This window comes from Pholcus phalangioides, unplaced genomic scaffold, assembly GCF_987345545.1.
Source record: "Pholcus phalangioides strain wild (caught in Gottingen) unplaced genomic scaffold, Ppha-v1.0 ptg000029l_1, whole genome shotgun sequence".
Taxonomy (NCBI): Eukaryota; Metazoa; Arthropoda; class Arachnida; order Araneae; family Pholcidae; genus Pholcus; species Pholcus phalangioides.
Genome location: NW_028301619.1, coordinates 5,491,507 through 5,504,988, shown reverse-complemented (window position 1 = coordinate 5,504,988; position 13,482 = coordinate 5,491,507).

Sequence of the window (13,482 nt, the reverse complement as noted above, 5' to 3'; positions counted from 1 at the left end):
ACCAACACGGGAAAGTCACGAAAGTCACAAAATTTGCATCAGAAAACAGTGTCGCGGGATTCCAAAGGTTGAAAACACTGGGCCCACATCTTGCAGTAGGGACCCCTGAGCTGAGATCTTTGGCGGGCTCAGACCAAATTTTTCACTGGCCCTGTATAGTGAATTTATAGTGTGAAGAAACAAAAATGAGAATTATCTCATTTAGAGTCCTCGGGCTGGATCAGCCCTTCACTGCTTCCCTCCGAATATGAATGTCGGCTGGATCAGCCCTCTACTGAATTCCCTCCGAATTGGAAAATCGGCTGGACTTTGTTTATACCCGTAAACAATGGTTTCGGCTCTCGTATATGAAAAAAGTTGCTCATTTTTTTATTTTACCGGCGCCAATATGTTTTGCCTGCGCGTTAATGCAATCAGTAAAGAAATGGGCGCATTCGTGCACATTCTATTAAGACGTGTTTTCTTCTGATGCATATCCCTGTCTGGCGATGAGCGTCGATTCTGACTGCAAACTGCCGATTTCGACATGCGGCGCCGAACGTTGAACCTGAACCGACTAAACTGCTCGATCAATCGCACCTTGTTCCACTCAACGTCGTTTGGGTCTTTTGCTATGTTTTGAGCCCACTATTGCTATGCGCCGCAGCACAACGCTGCTATTGTGCATACGGTTTAATATCGATCAATAGTGTGTTCAGTAGTTTTGCATTCGCAGGACGCGTTTTCAACGAGCGCGGGTGTGCCCACAGAGCTTGCTTTGGAAAGTTTTGTCGTAGGTGGCAAAGAAACTCCAATATGACAAAAACATTGATGGGGGGGGGGGGTCTAGGGTTGCCAGACGTCCGTATATACGACTCGCAAGGGCCTTTGCAGGAATGGATTGCATTGAATATTCATGTTTTGATAATTTAATTTAAATTGTAATTCGAATTGTAATCATGAAGTTCGTATGTATATTATGATGCGGAGTTTTCAATAAGTCATGCGATCGAAACAGCATGATTAATAACAAAAAGGGGGGGGGGGGGCACTTTCAGGATAAGATTGTGTAAACATTGATTTACGGCAGTGTGTTTCTCAAGGTATGCGTCGCGGCTCGTAGGGGCATCGCCAACCTTTCTCAGGGGCGTTGAGGCGAGCTGAAGATATTTGTGCGCTTTTTTATGCTTTGAAGTGGTTCTTTTATAACTGAAAGTATCTACCAAACTATTTTGGAGATTCGCGAGCGAACCATGAATTGAGCAAGGGAGCTATTGCGGGTTAAGGACTACTGATTTACTGGGTGTCTTTTACTCCCGTACGTTGAATATTTCTTTAAGTAGAACTTCGAATTCGAAAGATTCCTGTTCTTTGAACAGAAAAAAGGTTTTCAACGGTTAAAATATCTTTCAAGATATAACTTTTCAGCATTTCCAATTTTTAAAAGAAGGTCAATATAGCCGAAAAGCTGTGGGGTTAATAATGTAAAAATAGTAATAAGAAATAACTAAAAGAGAGAGAGATGAATATCTACAGCCTTAGTGCAATGTCGTATGAGAATAATATGATTGTATCCGTTTCTGTTTTTACTTTGGTTTCTTGAAAGAAATGAATATATTTGGATAAAAAAAGAAAGTATTGAAGAAGGAAAATTTTAGATTTTGTGCTATAAAAGATAGAAAAAAACTTGGATTTTTCAATAGTTAGAGCGATACGCAGGAAACTTGGATTAAAATTATATAATGTAGAGACAAGTGTATAATGTAATATCAGTTTACGGAAATTTTAGGAAAGCAGATAAAATCGATGTTAATGATATCCAATGGTGAATAAATTAGAGTTAAAAATGTTATTCAATGATGGTCAAGTGCTTGTAGAGAAATCGGTGTAATGGTATTCACTTATATAATTAATTTTGCTTGAAAATTTCATTATGTGAATTAATGATCAAAGAGAAAAAACACAATGTTTCCGATGAAAAGTTGACATTTAATTGCATGGTAGCGATGGAAATGTGAAGAAAAAAAAGTCATTAAATTAACGGATTGTACTCGATTGTGTAATTAATTTTGTCTTTTGATTTTATTTCAGTGATCAAATAACGCCGCTGTGGTGGTCGAGTGGTCATAGTGACGGACTCGCACATAACGAGATCTCCCCGTTAAAAAGTCTCGCCACAGAGAGCAACAGGCTTACAACGTAACAAATATTCAATCAAACAAAGCAGGGTCGCGGGACATACGGTCAGCCTATGTAGGGGTCGCCAATAAATTTTTTGGTGAAAAGGGGCTCGCGCTTCAAAAAGTTTGTTTACCACTGATTTTAGCACGAGTTAGCAACTTTTCTCAAGGAGGTTATAATCCTCTGGGAGTGACGTCACAGGGCAAAATTGAAGCCGTTGTGGTAACCCTATGGGCTGACCAGTAAAAGCCCAAACAAACCGCTCTTTAACCTATACTTAAAGTAGTGTTTTGTCGAATCGAATACTTTCAAAATATGAATTAACTAAATTTTGAGCAAAATGACTGTTTAATGCGTCTTCAGGTAATCTACATGATACAATAATGGAGAAAAAAAACTTTTATCCTTTTATAAGGGATTGCTATATTTTTAATTTATTTTTGAAATGGAAAATGCATCGTGTAAACTCTATTAACAAGAATAAAGAGTCCACGATCCGTGATAAATGGTTACAAGCGGTTAAAGCTCGAAATGTTATATCAACAAATGAATTAGATCCCCGATATCCTCAGTCGAAACTGTTTGTGAATGAACATCTCACAAGGAATCTAAAAAATCTATTTTATGAAGTGCGACAATTCGAAAAATCAAACGATTACAAATACGCTTAGTAAAGATCCTCCCTCTTCGTGGTCGAGTAACTGAACACGTACTCATTGATGAGTCGTCTTTCAAAACAATAATCATATTTATTTTTATTAAGGAGGATAGAGAAAAGTGCTACACAACGAGCACATCACACCTTACAACACCACATATATTTATAACACAAAAAAAAGACCCCAGGGGGGAGCGTTTCTCTTTTCTTCTCTCTGTGGCTCCCGCGCTATATTTTTCAGGGTAGTTTTTCCCTGTTTTGCTTCTTCGTTTAGCAGCTTCCCTGACGATTCGTCCCGGAACCTTACTCGCTTGGATTAAGAATGGTAAAATCCTATTGAGAAAAGGTGACGGTGAAAAAAAATAATTCATTAAAAATCACAAAGAACTGGACAGAATAAAAAATCAAGTGCAGTGAATGATCCTCTGAACGAGTGTTTAGTAAGTTCGAGGTCACCTTATATTGAATCTATAGACAATATGAATGAATTTTTAACAAAAAATGGGATTAATATTATACATGTAAATATTAGAAGCGTAAGAGAAAACTTTGATCAATTGATGGTATATATGGCAAAATTTAATTATTCATTTGATTTTCTTTTGTTGACTGAGATTTGGATAAAAGATTGCGAAATTGATTTATATCAAATTCCGGGTTATTACTCAATTTATCAGACCCGAACTAGAAACAAATCTGGAGGAGTAATAGCTTTCATTAAAAATAATTATACAGCACAAAAAATCAATATAGACATGATTACTGCTGAAGTAATTTATTTTCATGTTAACGATGTAGATCTTAATATTTTATTGATATGTCGAGCACATGACTATTTACCGATTGTATTTATTAATGAATTAAAACAAATTATAACTAAAGTAAAACATAATAATGTTATCTGTCAAGGTGATTTTAATATTGATGTATTGAAGATCAATTATGAGACCGAGGAATTAACTGGCATGTTAGCGGAATATGGTTACGAATTATATATTAATTCGCCTACTCGGTTATCATCATGTATTGATCATGTCTATGTAAGAAACTGCAAATTAAAATGGAAATATGAAACAGCAATAGCTAAACTTCAGATAACCGATCACTGGCCATTGATTATTAAGTGTAATGATGTCGATAAACCCGAAAGGGAAAAAATAAATTTTGAACAAAATCTTAAAATAGACTACTCAAAATTTGAAATTTGTGTAAAAATTATCAGCTCGATGACAATATATTTGATCAAAAAGATGTAAATGCTTTGTATGATATATTTTTGGATATAATATTTAAATATCGTTGTTTTTGGACGAAATACTACAAATTTAGAAAAAATGGAAAAAACAAAACGAAGGATTACGGATGAATTAAAGAAAATGATTGACATCAAGGAAAGCCTTTACAAAAGATTTAAATTAAATAATGATAATAAAAAATTTGAGATAGAGTATAAAAATTATTTGAAATTACTGAAAAAAGAAATCATGATAACTAAGGAAAAATATTTTTACAATAAATTCTGTAACCGCGACAGCGATAAAAAAAAAAAAAATTTTTAATTATAAATAACCTAATAAATAAAAATACTGGATCTGCAAAAAAACCTGTTGATAAAACTATTGAAATAATAACCGAAGAAATGAATGAATACTTCATCAATGTCGCTAAAATTGAAATAAATGAAAGTAACAGTGATGATAAAAAAAATGGTCTTCCTCAACAGTTTGTACATAATGAGATGAACTCTATTTTAATTACTCCTATAGAAGATCAATATATGAAAAACTTAATCAAGAAATTAAAATACAATAAAGCCACTGGATATGACGGCATAAGTGCTAAAATGTTAAAAATTATCTGTAAATATCATCTAAAATTTTTAACTCATATGATAAACACCTCATTTTCAGCGAGTATATTTATTGATAAATTGAAATATGCTATTGTAAAACCCATACATAAATCTGGTGATATAAATGAATATAATAATTACCGCCCAATTTCAATTCTTCCGATTATGCCAAAAATAATAGAACAGGCTGTTAAATCAAAGATAATGAACTTCCTTAACTCTCATTCGTACTTTGCTGAAAATCAATTTGGCTTCTTTGAGAATAAAAATACAGAAACTGCAATTTTGAAACTTTCTGAGTATATTTATAAAAATGTCAATAACAATAAAAAACTATTGCAATTTTTCTAGATTTACGCAAAGCATTTGACAGTGTAAACCATAATATTCTGTTAGAAAAAATATATAAATCGGCAATTAGGGGAATTGCCTATAACTGGTTTAAAAGCTATCTTTCTAACAGAAAACAAGCAGTCAAGATCGATAATCATACCGGCTCATTTAAGGAAATTTTTAGTGTGGTCCCCCCAAGGATCTGTACTCGGCCCCTTATTATTTTTGATTTATGTTAATGATATTCAACATTTACAATTAAATGGAAATATCATAAGTTACGCGAATGATACAGCAGTAGTCATCTCTGATCAAAATCAAACAACTCTCAAAATTAAAGCGGAACCTGATATTTCAATAATCTCAAACTGGTTAAAATGCAATAAACTAACTCTTAATCTAAAGAAAACCGAATTCATTTATTTTCAATTATACTCAACTAAATACAGAGAACCTATCATAATCCGTTGTCACACAAATGACTGCCCACGGGAACATTGTGCTTGCGAACAAATTTCAGAAACGGATTAATTTAATTATCTGGGTATTATCTTCAATAAAAACCTTAAATGGAAATCCCAAGCTGTAGCTATAAGTAATAAATTAAAGTTTATCAACATCAGAATCCATACATTAAAAAATATTGTCTCCCCAGTTTTCCTTCGATCAATCTATTTCGCTTGGGTACTGCCAGTTATACAATATGCTATCACAGTTTGGGGTGGTGACTACGAGACTAATGTTAACATGGTTAGAAGCAGGGCCGGTCTTAGACTTAGTGGCACCCGGTGCAAAAACAGTAGTCAGCGCCCCCCCCCCCTCAGGTGAAAATCCAGAGTGATGTGTCTGAGGCAATTTTTGCTAGTCATTACTGTCCCATAAAATACGGGACAGACTCATTATACATTATTATCAGACTTTTGGTGTGGTGATCGTCCATATCCCCCCCCCCCCAACACAGCTCTTGGTTGGATAATAAGGCAATGTATATTTAACGTGTTTCGACGCCCCTTCTCATTTGGCGCCCGGTGGAATTGAACCGGTCGCACTGCCCTAAAACCGCCCCTGGTTAGAAGCTCTTTGCAGAAAGTAATCAACAATGTATCCCAAAAATTTTTCATGATCCAGGACTGCAATAATGACTATAGATTTAATACTCAGAAACTTTATCTTTATAAAACAATTTTATTTATCCAGAAAAACCCTGCATGGTTCAAATTAAAGCAAACTGTAAGACAAACAAGGAGAACTGGTATCCAATATGAAGTGATAAAACCAAATAAAACCATAATACAGAAACAGTTTTTATATATCACACCTAAAGCATATAATAATCTAAATAATGCTATAAAATCCGAAAAATGTATTAGAAAATTTAAACGATTACTTATTAATGATATTAATCGAATTTCTTGAGTAGCAAGTAGAATGCAATGTCTTTCTCACTCTTATTTTTTTGGATATCTTATATTTGACTGTATTTATGTTTTTTCTTTTGTAATCTGATCAATTTTAAATTTCAGTGAGCATGATAAATTTATGGCTGCAAATGAATGACTTCAATTACTCAAAGTGCAAGCATAGCGAATACTAATTTTTATCTACTCAAGCCAAGATACTAGTGCTGTTTTTTATCTGGTTGGTCTGTTAATGAACCCTGGACGGATCGTACGATCCCTTGGGTTAATATTGGAATGTAATATGTGTTTGTGTATTTGTGTTATGTTTTCGTCTTGATGTGTTAATTAAATTTCAAATTTCAAAATAGGTCATTTTTCACTTTGAACTCGCCATAAGTTTTTAGTTGAGTGTTTTCAATTTATTTTAAAAATTCGATGTATCCCATTAATGTGTCTATGGGGATTGATTAATTAAAATAATTTTTCTCTTCATTTTGTGGCTATTATTTTTCTTTTAAAGTGGTAGGTGTACGAAAATTTTGTCAAAAAACACATTTTTGAATTGAATTTAAAATTTAAAATTGTCTGTGTTCGAGTTTTTGTTCTACCTGGGCTAGAAGTATTTCTACGATATTTTAATATAAACAGCTGAAAGGCAATATATATATATGCTAACGTATTGCATTAAAATGCTCTTTTCGCAAACAAAAAAAAATTGCCAGATTTTTCAGACACCACTTGTTCAAGTGTCTTGTTGTTGAAGTTAATATTCTAAAACAAATAACAACTAAACCTATAAAACTCTCATTCAATTATATAAATATATCTACAGAATTTGAGAAAAAAAATTGAGTTCCTGAAGTGAACAGAAAATTTTAAATGTTTTTAAAAACGGGGATTTCTCTCACATAGGAAAGCATGGGAAACCATGGTTTGTTTTGGCTTACTTGGTCCCTTTAGTAGAGAGATCACTGGCATCATCTGGCAACCCTGATTCCCCATGCTTTCTCAACGTACGCGCTGGTCCATCGCGATGGCTGGTCACGCCACCTCCTGTCATTCTTCCTTCATGAACGTTTTTTTACTTTAGCATCATTTTTGGCGATGATTGGCAATGTCTCGTATTTCCCGTATTTCGAATACCACTTTTCCCTTTTCTCGAGCAAATATGGTCAATCTATTTACAGTGGATTAAAACCTACGTATGCTTAGGCTGACCATATTTCTTCGAGAGAAATAAGGGAAATTGGGATTTCTAATACGGGAAAATACGGGACAACGCCAATTATCGCCAAAAATGATGTCAAAACCGAAAAAGTTGCCAAATATTGCTGAAATTACGGGAATATCACAATGGCGGGAAATGAAGCATTATTGCAAATTGCAGTGGATTAAAATAAATTACACGATAGAAAAACACGTTCACCAAGACAAATGTGGGAGATGAATATTCTTATTTATAGTTGTAACTATCATAATATAATTTATGAGTTGAAAAATAATTTTAATCTTTGACTTCAATGAAGAATAAAAATTCAAGTAGGCTTCGTGTAAAATAGGGGAAAAACCGGGACGCATTTCCCAAAAAGTCGGGATGGCCAAAAAAAGACCAGAAAATACTGGGACTGTCCCGGGAAATACGGGACGTATGGTCACCCTAGTTTATTAACCTATTATAACACCTAGTTATAATTAACATCACAACATTAGTTATAATTAACATCACAACATTAGTTATAATTAACATCACAACATTAATTATAATTAACATCACAACATAATTTATGTTTTGAATTTTTTTAATCCTTGAGTTTGTGGAAAAGAAAAGTTTTAGGAATGTTGCGGGAAATATGAGACGATAGTTATCGATATTTAACCACTGAGCTATAAGTAAACTTCACTTATAGCTCAGTGTCATTCGAGCTTATATTACAATCCAAAATCGATGAAAGAAGTAATTTCAGCAGTAATGAAGTGATAGTTCCAAAATTAATGAAAGAAAAATTCTAGAATTAAGGAAAGAAATAATTCCAGCATTAATGAAAAAGTGATACTTCCAAAATTGATGAGATATAATTCCAAAATTAATGAAAGAGAAAATGCCAGAATTAATGAGATATAATTTCAGAATCAATGAAAGAAATAATTCCATCATTAGTAAAAGAAATAATTCCATCATTAGTAAAAGAAATAATTCCATCATTAGTAAAAGAAATAATTCCATCATTAGTAAAAGAAATAATTCCAGCATTAGTAAAAGAAATAATATCAGCGTTAATGAAAAATAATTTCAGCAATAATGAAAGAAACAAATCCAGAATTGATTAAAGCGATTACTCCAGAAGTAATGAGAGAAATAATAATTAATAAAGAAATAATTCCGTAATTAATTTCAAAACATCCTAAACTATATGGATTGATGCAATTGGATAATATAAGACAATATGGAGACATTAATTTTAATTTTCGTGCTTGAGATACAAATAAAAAGCTGAAATTAATGTTATTGCATGGACATCAACCTCAAAAGTGAGGCTGGCTAATTAATTTATATTTAATTTTCTAGGCTTCGTATCTCTAAGCGAACTCAATATTTGGAAAATCGAGAATTCAATTCAATTTTTAAAATTGAAAACCTATCGGCGGAAAACCTTACTAAATTTCCACAATTCTATGTTAAAATCAGCAATTTTAACATTGATCTCTATGGGAGATCGTGTTTGTTTGCACCGAATCACGTGGTATCCTTGCATTAGATGTAGACGACGTCGCGGCGGCTGGATGCTCCCTTCAGTAATATAAGCTCGATGCTCAGTGTATTTAATTACATTCAAATCAAAAAACTACGAAAATCAAAAAGCAAAAAAATCGGCTCCAGACACGGTAGGGGACGGACGTGCTTTATTTCTGCTCCTCCACCGACGGAGCTTCTCTTTTCAGGTGCCGCTATCACCGGTTAGCTGACCCGCATCATGGTGAGATCGAAGAAGGGACCCAAGGCGAACCCGTCAAGAAGGGCAACTGTTTCTTTCATCATTTGACATCGGCAACTCATAATTTCGACTGGGACCTGCTCACCGCCAACCTAGATGCTATCGAAGACGGCATAAATGCTGACTTCATCTCGCATGAACAGGCTCTCATGCAATCCAGAGATGCAGCTCGAGCGTTCCTGGACAATTTTCTTTCAGAAATACCGAACCAGGACAAGATCAGATCCTGCCCACTTGGTCAAGATTTCCTGAATATACTATCCGCATATCTAGCTGACCAGAACATCCCTGCCAAGCTGCCTTGGACTCTGAAAAAGATGAAGGACTCATGGTGCTCACTCATACCAGAGCAGATGGAAACTGTTTTGAAAAAAAATTCTCCCTTTTTTTTCAGGTCCGGTTCAGACACGCAGTCAGCTGTTCAAGAAGGACCCACGGACTCTATTTTCTTTCTTTCCAGATCCGGTGATGCGATGGACTTGGCCGAAAACCCGGAAATTTCAAAAATTTCGAGTTAATCCCAGACCTTCCGATTATTTCGGTTGAATCGATTGCGACATCGATTGTGGATGAGGAAAGAACTGAACTGAATTAAAGTTTGGTTCGCTGGTCCCGCGGCACAATTTTTTATGGCCGTTCTACCAGGCTTAGCTATGGGCCACGAAGTACGTGGCCTATATTGGATTGTGTATGTGAATGTGTGAAAAATGTGTGTAAGATGTGGTGTAGAGACAAATTTGGGATTTTAAAGTTCAAGTTCCAGCCATTTAAGAATTTTCCCTCAGGTAAAATGCCGCCGAGTCCAATCAGCACCTAGAGGAGAAAAATATAGAAATTGCCCAAGCCCAATGACGGAACGCCATTGGCCGAGGGCTCGCCTGCACGGGATTGGCAGTTGACCTGTGGGAGAAAAGTTGTAGAAATAAAAAAGTCCAGTGGTGAAAAGGAAAGAGACAAGAGAGTGAGATTTTTCTTTTTTCAAAATTTTTTTGAGGGAAGAATTTTTTTTTTACAAGAATATAAAAACAAGAAAGAAGTAAAAATAACAAAGAGAAGGGGGACGCTACAAAAATAGATTGGAAGAGAAAAAGGGGGGGGGGGTCCGGCCGGAGACAAGTTGCCAGGAATCAGGCGTCGGAGTCCTTCGACACTTCTTGGTTTTGGCGTCTTTCTCGAGCGCGCGATTCGGCCAGCTTTTCCTTGGTGCCGGGAGTTGAGAGGATTGATGTCACATATTCCTGCGTAGTGAATAGCGCCATTCGGACCTCGTTGATATCTGCATTTCTGGTTTGACCGTCTACTTCGATCAGCTTGACCATGACGTCTTGGAAGGCCAATTTGAGCTTGTCCATGGGGTCAATCTCCGATTCGTCCAGACTGGTGTCTGGGGAGTAGGAAGTAGACACCTCGGCTGTTGTCAGGATTTCAGCAATGGGTTTGGGCATTGGAGTCGTAGTCGCTGCTCTCTGGACACCCTTGGTGGGTTTCTGCCGCTTCGACTTCTCCTTCGGCTTGCAGTTTTTACTATAGGGAGAAAACTCGCAGTTTTTGTAGTTCGTAGTATGGAACTTATTGCAGTTGACGCACTGAGATTTATTGACCCCGCGTACGTTCAAGCATTCTTTTGTAGCATGAGGCTTTATGCATTTGACACACCGCTCAGGTGCGGAGCGTCCAGAAGAGTGATGGCCCTATCTTTGGCATCTAAAACACATAATGTGTTTTACTGCACCTCGTGGCCGGAATTTTTCCACCTTGATTCGGAGATGGTCAAGCGTCGTAAGATCCAGGATCGCCTCGGAGTTCGGAGATTTGGGCATATCTACCCTCCGGATGGGTAGTTTTGCGCCGTCCCTTCTTCTTCGCAGCTGAACCTTAACCGCTACGTGTCCGCTAACCTGTAGGGAGGGAATGATGTCCTCGTCTGAGGACGAAGGGTCTAGGCCCTTTATGACATATCAACGTAGTCGCGGGTTAGATTCCCCAGCGTTTTCCATAGGGCCTCCTTGTCCGGTACCAGTGTTGAATGCAGGAAAAAGCATTGTAAAATACCGCTCTTCATCTTCCCGGATAAGTGAGACTGCTTGGCACGTGCGGGATCGTGTTCCTAGAAATGAAAATGGCGGAAAATACGGAGCAGCATAAAATGCGACCGTACCCCACAAGGTGCACGTTGGGATGAGGAAAGACCAGATTCACTACCATCTGATGCAAATAACACCATTAGACAACCAAACTTGAAGGACCAATCAGAGGAGACGAGAAAAGACTCCGTATCTCAGCCAATAGGAAATGGATCATTACCGAGACCCACCTTACGGCGATCTGCTCGCATTCATTTAGTACGAGAATTCTCGACGGAGCGGTCGAAATTTCATTTCAATCGCAAAAAGACTTTTCAGCCGCTACAGAATGGCTATCCCAAGAAAAGCTCTTAGAAAAACCGAAGATGAAAAGGTCAGAACTTTTCTCGATACTCCTGAAGGGTCTCGAACCGAGTATCTCTCAGTTGGATATCAAACAGGCCCTCGAGAAACTGGGTTTCTCAATTCACAAAATTCAACTATTCCGGAGGAAGAAATTCACCACTTTGCAAATTCCTGTTCCAACGCCTACAGGTGCCTCAAATGCACGGACATTCACGAGCCCGGCTGCTGCAAGAAAGTGAGAGGGACCGACATTCCGACGTGCGTTCTCTGTCTAGGCCCGCATCCGGCCAACTACAAAAAGTGCCCAGAATTTCTCAAAGTTCTGAAGATGAAGAAAACCACCTCTTCGGCACAAAGTTCAACCAAGGCAAATCCCATCTTAGCCCAGACTTACTCCCGAAAAAAGACTATTTCCAATACATCTTTCCTGCCTCGCCCTGTGCTACTTAAGTACAAGGCATTCATCGAGAAAAAAATCGACAGTGGCTCCTTCGACGGCAGTTCCCGAATTACCGCTGAAGGGCAGCCTGTCAGTACAGGCCTCCCCAGTGCCTATCGCCGGTTCGCCCGAAGAACTATTCTCTTACACGGAAAGCAGTAGAAGACCTGAGAAATATTATCTCACTCATGGCCGAAGATACAATCTCAGACGGACTCTCACTGCAACTTTTAAAAGACTTTACCATGCAGGCAGAAAAAATTTGTGAAAGATGGACTTGTGACGGCTGTTAGGCCTGCCCTAACATTTTATATTTCAGGTTCTATCTTCTTCCTCTGTCGCTAACGCTTTACCCTTTCCAAAAAATCTCATAATCAAAGAAAAAGAAAAAAATTATTTTTGCTAACATTACTAATATTAATACGATTAAATACTCGACGTTTGGGTTTACCCAAAATTCAAAACGAAATACTATCGACAATAGGTCCTGGACAAGAACTATGCAATCTGTAGCTAACAATAGCCGTGTTCGTTTTGAATTTTGGGTAAACCCAAACGTCGAGTATTTAATCGTATTATCAAACCCAAAAGGTAATCCATTTCTATTACTAATATTTTTCTTACTTTACTTCCCTACCATCTAGGAACTTTGTTTCAAACTTTTTTCATTTCAAATCCTAACCTGCAGAGGAAACCAGCCAATCCCAGGGCTCTCAGGAATTGGACCAATCACAGAGGACCAGACTTTCCGGCTTTCTTCTCATGGCGATATTTCTTCACTCAAGGCTCAATTACATTGGGCGAGTTTACTAGCTACTCGCTTGCGCTTTTACTCGCTGCTACTGAACTCGCTATGTGTAATAACGATAGCAAGTAAAATCGCCGCTCGCTCTGCTAGTGCGAGAAAAGTTGAAGGGTAAGCTACTTTTCTCGCTACTCGCCGGCGTTTTTGCAATATGGGCGTGGCTACTTTTTTACCCTCTCGCTTTGGCTCAAAAAAGAGGAAGCTGACAATACGCAAAAAAGGAAGGGGAAAATATCTTCACAACATCCAGTCTTCTGTATATCTTGTATTAACAAGTGGAGAGCGACATTCATGTCATATATATAGCCATCTGGTGGCTCGTCGTCCATGAGCTATTAGCTGATCGGTTTCACCGTCCATTGCACGGTTCCGTTCAGCATATATATACGCTCTAACGAAGGAAAATCTCTATC